The sequence below is a fragment of the Drosophila tropicalis genome, unplaced genomic scaffold, assembly GCF_018151085.1.
Source record: "Drosophila tropicalis isolate 14030-0801.00 unplaced genomic scaffold, ASM1815108v1 contig_29, whole genome shotgun sequence".
NCBI lineage: Eukaryota > Metazoa > Arthropoda > Insecta > Diptera > Drosophilidae > Drosophila > Drosophila tropicalis.
Window position 1 is genome coordinate 1 of NW_027172742.1, and position 8,172 is coordinate 8,172.

Sequence of the window (8,172 nt, forward strand, 5' to 3'; positions counted from 1 at the left end):
AGCATGGCTCCTACTTGCCAAAGATTGTGTGGTCCGAGGTGAACTTGACGCCATTCCGCAAGAATTTCTATAAGCCCTGCGAAACGGTGCTGGCTCGCACCCAGGAAGAAAGGGACAGGGATTCGCCAAGCCCGCGGCTATACAAGCTCAGGGTTGGCCCATTGCTTTAACCCTCTCATGCCCGATGTTGCATATACGCAACATTGTATTTATAAGCCTATAACTACCGTTATTTTAAATTTTTTGTTTTGAATCTTTCGCTGAAATATAGCTGCATGTGTTGAGTGAGCTTACAGCTGATTGTGCGGCTGTCAGCTGCACACGCGTTCAGTTTGTAGCTATTCTCCCGAGAGCGTAGTGAGATCTTTAAAAACACGTGGTTTTAAATTAGTGTTTAAAATCATTAAAACAATTACTGCATCGTAAATATAAGTTCAACAACTTGATAAAGAAAGGTAAGTGAGTATTTAAAAAAAAAAAAAACAATGAAAAAACTATTTAGTTTGTAATAATTTTGTAAATGTAGTGTTGCGTATATGCAACATTGGACTACTGTGGAAATTTTCGAATAATAAAATTTTTCTGTGAACAGATTCTAAAATGCGCCCAAAAGGTCTAACTCAAGCTGAGATTGTAAAATTTGCCAACTTTGATTGGGATGATTCGGCTGATGAGGAAAATGAAGAAGAAGAAGATCGAAATATGGAGGAAATTATAGAAGTAACTTTGCAAAATTTGGATAACAGAGCTGAAAATGTGGAAGTTAGATTGAGTGACCAACTTATTAGATCCGAAAATGATAGAGAATTGAATGAAAATGAATACGTTGTACAGGAGGTGATGGAACAAACTGATTTGAGGAGTTTGAATTGGAGGAGTACAAAGTTTATGGAAAGTGAGACCACTTGGAAAAGCGAATTACGCAGCAGTGCCGTGAAAAACCCCATCGAATATTTTAGTATTTTTTTTGGCGATGAACTGTGGCAGAAAATATGTGAGGAAACGAACTTATATGCCATTCAAACGAAGGGCGTAGAATTGAAATGCACTGTGCCTGAAGTGAAAAGATTTGATGGCATACTTCTTTACCTTGCAGTTGTGAAAATACCAACTTATAGAATGGCGTGGGCGGTGGATTTTAAACTAGCGGCCGTTGCAAATGCATTACCGAGAAACAGATTTGAAAAAAATTAAACAGTTTTTCCATTTGAACGACAATTCTAATCAGCCTCATAAGGGAACAGCTGAATATGACAAGTTATACAAGATTCGCCCTTTGTTAGAAGCCATAAAAAAAAAATTCAATGAAATTCCGCAAGAAGAATTTTTAATGTATAGATGAGCAAATGATTGCATATAAAGGTAACTTATTATATGTGAATACATTTCTGAATAACATAATAGTACATACTTTTCTTAGGTCAACATAGTTTAAAACAATACCTTCCAATGAAGCCCCATTATCACCAGCCCCATTATCACCAGCCCCATTATCACCAGCTCCAATATCACCAGCTCATTCTACGGGCTCTGAGTCAAACCCCCCTAAAAGAGCTTATGTTGCAGACCCAGCAAAGTCACTACGACTTGATGGTTATAATCATTGGCTGGAATGGGGAACAAGAGGAAGATGTAGAGTATGCAGATCGGGATTTCCAAGCTGTAAGTGTAGCAAATGTAATGTGCACTTGTGCTCCAATCCCCAAAAAAATAGTTTCGTGTCATATCATACATAAATATTAATAAACGGCATTTGGAAAAAAAAAACAATTTGACTTTAAATATATAACACAATTGCCCAATGCTGCATATACGCAACATCCTATAGCTCTTGAACCAGGACACCAAGGACATTCAAATTTTTTTCAGTTGATATTGAGGTCAAGTCTAGCTTATCTGTCAACTCAAAAAATTTTAGCCACGCCCAATTTAATTCGGGCATGAGAGGGTTAAGTGGCCGTGATTTGGTGGGCGTTGCTCATTTTAAACAATAAACAATCAGCCTCGTCTGGAGCGCGGCGATGGGCCCATTGCTCTATTATTGGCGCCCACCCGTGAATTGGCTCAACAGATCCAGCAGGTGGCCAGTGAGTTTGGCAGGAATACACAAGTGCGTAATACTTGCATATTTGGTGGCGCTCCAAAGGGCCAGCAGGCTCGAGATCTGGAACGCGGCGTAGAGATTGTAATTGCTACTCCAGGTCGCTTGATTGATTTCCTGGAGCGTGGAACCACATCGCTGAAGCGGTCCACCTATTTTGTCCTTGACGAGGCCGAATGCTTGACATGGGCTTTGAGCCTCAAATTCGTAAGATTATGCAACAGATACGACCAGATAGGCAGGTTCTGATGTGGTCAGCCACCTGGCCGAAGGAGGTGCATCAATTGGCCGAGGAATTTCTTAATAATTACTTTCAGGTTAATATTGGATCTCTCTCGCTGAGTGCCAATTACAATATACGTCAGATTGTCGATGTCTGCGATGAATCTGAGAAGATAGCTCATCAATTTGCTGACCGACATCTCAGCAGAGAGTGAAACTAAAACCATCATTTTTGTGGAAACCAAGAAGCGGGTCGATGAGATTACCCGCAATATTTCACGACAGGGTTGGCGGGCTTGTGCCATTCATGGCGATAAATCGCAGTAGGAGCGTGATCTCTAATTATCCAGCTTCCGGGATTGCCGACACTCCCTGCAGGTTAGGTGGCGACGACCGCTGCTTCTGATCATAGCGTGTGGTCGGTGTACCACCTACTCCTCCTCCTCCTCCTACGGCATTATATCCACCAATGCGTCCATCACTCCACCACTCATCGCCATATTCATCAGCTTGGGATTGATGGTCTATTCGATAGATGTAGCGAAGGAGAGAAAGATTGTTAAATAGAAGCAATTGGAAAAATTCAAACTTTTCCTACCTGATTTGCTTCACGCAGAACCTGAATCAGATCATTGGCCTTGTTGGCATTGGAGTGGGTGAATAAGGTGTAGGCCGTCCCTGTGTTATTCGAACGTCCTGTCCGTCCAATGCGATGCACATAATCCTCCGAGTTCGAAACATAATCATAGTTGATAACAAACTTGACATCGTCAACATCTGTGTTTGTGGTTTGATTCGATTTGTATGATCGTATTTCGTATAATTCGATTCGATTCGATACGATATATATGTATAATTTGAAAATTGAAGAAGTTTGATAAAAATGTTAACACAAATATATCTTTCAGTCGAATTAAACGGAAGAAACAATCATGTACTTCAAAAGTAAAAAAAAAAGTGAAAACAAAAAAAAAACAAAAGTTTAAATAACTATTTAACGAAAACATTAATTTATGTGTTTTGTTGTATGTGTGTGTGTAGCAAATCACTTGTTACCAAGGCGGTGCAATTTGTGTGTAGGTTTCGGATCCCGATTGGTTTGTTCTTTTTTTTTATACTTCTATTAATTAATATATATATTTTTTTTTTTCGTATTTTTTTTTTTCATCCTATAAAACCATAGTTGAAAAGTCAAATAGTGACCTTTTAATTGTGAGTAAATGAAAAACAAGAATTTCATAGGGCAATCAAGTATATATAAAAAATATATGATACGTATGTACAAAATGTATATGGGTTCGAATCCTAGTGGAGAATTTATAATTTTTTTTATTACAAGCATTGCTTTCATATGCATATATAAAGGAAGTAGAGGTTCAAATCCTGGCGGAGGCGATTGTTTATTTTTAATAAAAATTTTCTTTTTTTGCTTCTAATTTCTTTCTCATAATAGAGAAAGCTGTTGTTTTGCAATAGTGCGATTGAATTTGTTTTGTTAATTATTTAAATAAATTACGAAAAACTATTATTAGTATGATACAATGGTGCAAGTCTTATTTGTTTGCAGCAAATTTGTTTCCACTTGCACAAACATACATACATATGTATGTACATATGTATGTACATATAGGAAAAAATTACAAGTCAAATAAACAGAAAAGTGCTCAAAACTAAACATATTGGATCGTTTCGTTTGCCAGATATGGGATAGTGCTGCCGATATTACGGAAATACCTGTGGGTCTGCCCAAATCCATATTTCCCAAGAACGCCCGGATGCAGAGTGCATTGAGAAATTATACGCTTTACCATATGAAGACATTCCATAATCAGGCGACTATTCATTATATGAGATCGAGTCAAATGTTCCATTCGACTCTATTGAAGTCGCCAGCCCTGTTCTTTGTCTCCAAGAACGATCCAATCGGTCCACCATCATCGAATCATGCGGTGAGCAATTTACATTTCTAAATAATTTAATAATTCCGTAACTAATTAACAAATCCTCATACTCAGATCCGCGAGAATTGGGAGAGAGCCGATATTACGGTCACTTTCAAGTGTTGGGATCATTCGCAACATGCTGCCCACTTCATTAAACATCTGCAGATCTTGTTCCAGCATCTGGAGACATCGGGGGTACTCGAGGCCATCGGAGTGCCAAAGAGGGCCAAATTGTAAGCGGCGACTCCTGTGAGACGGTGATATAAAATGCAACGCGATTGATTGATTTTACTCCCTTTTTAGTTTCTAAGTTTCAAAAGATTTCAATTAATATTAGCACATTCATATATATATATATATACATATGTATGTGTCTGCACCGATTTATATATGTGTGTATGTGCATGTATTTTTGTGTGTATGTGTTTCTTAAGGCAGAATCTTGAAGCGACAGCGAATCCAGACTTAAGCTGTTAATGTTGAAAATAAGAGGACAATGCTCTATATTATCTATTGTTATTATTTGTAGAATCATTAAAATACATATAAATAAATAGTAATTTAACGAATAATTAAAAATTACTAAAATCAAACGCTGTCATTTTAAAATTTTCGCATTTGAGACCCGACTTTTGAAAGCTATTAATATTAATTTGTTAAATGAATTAAACAAAATCAAATTTTTCTACAATTTATCATTATTAAGTTGTTTTGGTATCTTTGGAGATGAAAGCTACAAAAGGATATATCTTTCAACATCGGCAAACTCTGTGAATTGCCTTAGAATTTTGAACTTATAATCACTTAGGCATACATCGAAAATGTCAAGCATTACAGAGTTAGTCCTGTCGTTGTACAAAAGTGATTCTTCCGGGAATAAAAATTTCCCAACTATTAGTTAATAAATCTGTATAAAAGACAAAACTAAAAAAATTAAAGGAAAAATACGTAAAGTTCAAAATGAATTGTCGAAAAAAAAAGAATGAGGCGTATGCAATTGTATATTATTATTTATATTTTAATCAAAAAATTAATTTTATTTTTTCAACAGAATTCTAAAAAGAATTCTATCTAAATGTGCAAAATTGGTGTTTTATAATAATCTTGACTAAATAAAAAAATTATTATTTCGGAAGGAGTTTACCAAAAGTAAACCACTGTGCAATGGCATTCTTGTGCGTTTCACGCACACTATAAATTTTTTGTTACTTCTGTTATTGGCTCTGTTCGTTTCAATTTCCAACTAGCATTGTGGTGTTGGTGGGAAATGACCTTTTTGCTAAAATAAATTTTTATAACCAGTGGGTTTAAATCCACGCCAAGGATGCATGGAAAAAGAGGACGGGCTAACTTTTTTTTGTGGATATTTTTTTTTTTCGATTTATTTTAATGGATAAACGACAAGAAATATTTCTTGTTACTTTCTTATTGCCTCTGATCGTACGAAATTCTCATAAACAGGGTAGTGGTAAATGGCTCGATGGTGATTAATCGATTAACGAATAATGTTTTATACAATAAGTTCACAGCTTGAAGTCTCTATTACTTTGACCATCTCTAGGGTAACTGACAACGTAGGAAAATTGTTCAGTGGAAAAAGTATTACAAATATACAGGAATATTCATTAAAAAAAAAATAGGCATTCAATTGTGAGCGAAATAAAAAACAGCTAAGAAAATGAATATGTAAGTAACATTGCGGTATTGGTTAATTATATAAAAGCATTCAGATTCCGTTGACAAACGCAACAAATTTTCTATTTGGATCTGCTTTAATTGCTCAAAATTCCAAGCTTATGGCACAAACAAAAAACATTGATAATGGTTACGCATACGGAGGCGGTGGCACTGGTGCCGGCATGCCCACTCAGCGCATGGGTCCGCCTGGAGGTGGCGGAGCTATATTTCAACGGAATCGGTCTGCTCCCTATCCGGGATTTAATGGCAGTGGTGGCGTCGGCCGGTCGATGAATGGCGGTGGTCCTCGGCGCCCTGGTGGCCCCGGGAGCATGTCAGCCAAACGTGACAATAGAAATCGTCCGCCTTCAAAGCATGGCTCCTACTTGCCAAAGATTGTGTGGTCCGAGGTGAACTTGACGCCATTCCGCAAGAATTTCTATAAGCCCTGCTAAACGGTGCTGGCTCGCACCCAGGAAGAAAGGGACAGGGATTCGCCAAGCCCGCGGCTATACAAGCTCAGGGTTGGCCCATTGCTTTAAGTGGCCGTGATTTGGTGGGCGTTGCTCATTTTATACAATAAACAATCAGCCTCGTCTGGAGCGCGGCGATGGGCCCATTGCTCTATTATTGGCGCCCACCCGTGAATTGGCTCAACAGATCCAGCAGGTGGCCAGTGAGTTTGGCAGCAATACACAAGTGCGTAATACTTGCATATTTGGTGGCGCTCCAAAGGGCCAGCAGGCTCGAGATCTGGAACGCGACGTAGAGATTGTAATTGCTACTCCAGGTCGCTTGATTGATTTCCTGGAGCGTGGAACCACATCGCCGAAGCGGTGCACCTATTTTGTCCTTGACGAGGCCGAATGCTTGACATGGGCTTTGAGCCTCAAATTCGTAAGATTATGCAACAGATACGACCAGATAGGCAGGTTCTGATGTGGTCAGCCACCTGGCCGAAGGAGGTGCATCAATTGGCCGAGGAATTTCTTAATAATTACTTTCAGGTTAATATTGGATCTCTCTCGCTGAGTGCCAATTACAATATACGTCAGATTGTCGATGTCTGCGATGAATCTGAGAAGATAGCTCATCAATTTGCTGACCGACATCTCAGCAGAGAGTGAAACTAAAACCATCATTTTTGTGGAAACCAAGAAGCGGGTCGATGAGATTACCCGCAATATTTCACGACAGGGTTGGCGGGCTTGTGCCATTCATGGCGATAAATCGCAGTAGGAGCGTGATCTCTAATTATCCAGCTTCCGGAATTGCCGACACTCCCTGCAGGTTAGGTGGCGACGACCGCTGCTTCTGATCATAGCGTGTGTTCGGTGTACCACCTACTCCTCCTCTTCCTCCTACGGCATTATATCCACCAATGCGTCCATCACTCCACCACTCATCGCCATATTCATCAGCTTGGGATTGATGGTCTATTCGATAGATGTAGCGAAGGAGAGAAAGATTGTTAAATAGAAGCAATTGGAAAAATTCAAACTTTTCCTACCTGATTTGCTTCACGCAGAACCTGAATCAGATCATTGGCCTTGTTGGCATTGGAGTGGGTGAATAAGGTGTAGGCCGTCCCTGTGTTATTCGAACGTCCTGTCCGTCCAATGCGATGCACATAATCCTCCGAGTTCGAAACATAATCATAGTTGATAACAAACTTGACATCGTCAACATCTGTGTTTGTTGTTGGATTCGATTTGTATGATCGTATTTCGTATAATTCGATTCGATTCGATACGATATATGTATATGTATAATTTGAAAATTGAAGAAGTTTGATAAAAATGTTAACACAAATATATCTTTCAGTCGAATTAAACGGAAGAAACAATCATGTACTTCAAAAGTAAAAAAAAAGTGAAAACACAAAAAAAAACAAAAGTTTAAATAACTATTTAACGAAAACATTAATTTATGTGTTTTGTTGTATGTGTGTGTGTAGCAAATCACTTGTTACCAAGGCGGTGCAATTTGTGTGTAGGTTTCGGATCCCGATTGGTTTGTTCTTTTTTATACCCTTGCAGAGGGTATTATAAAATTGGTCAGATGTTTGTAACGCACAGAAGGAGACGTTTCCGACCCCATAAAGTATATATATTCTTGATCAGCATGAGAAGCTAAGTCGATATAGCCATGTCCGTCTGTCCGTCGGTGCGTACGCGTTTTACTCAGCCATCTTAAGAGCTATCGGGATGAAAATTTTTTTGGGAGCTT

General features: G+C 38.6%; 2 pseudogenes; both read left to right on the forward strand.

The window, feature by feature from the left end:
- Positions 1 to 5: 5 nt before the first annotated feature.
- On the forward strand, positions 6 to 3,066 carry LOC137572225 (probable ATP-dependent RNA helicase DDX17 pseudogene; annotated as a pseudogene).
- Positions 3,067 to 6,062: 2,996 nt separating this feature from the next.
- On the forward strand, positions 6,063 to 7,269 carry LOC137572226 (ATP-dependent RNA helicase p62-like; annotated as a pseudogene).
- The last annotated feature ends 903 nt before the right edge of the window (positions 7,270 to 8,172 follow it).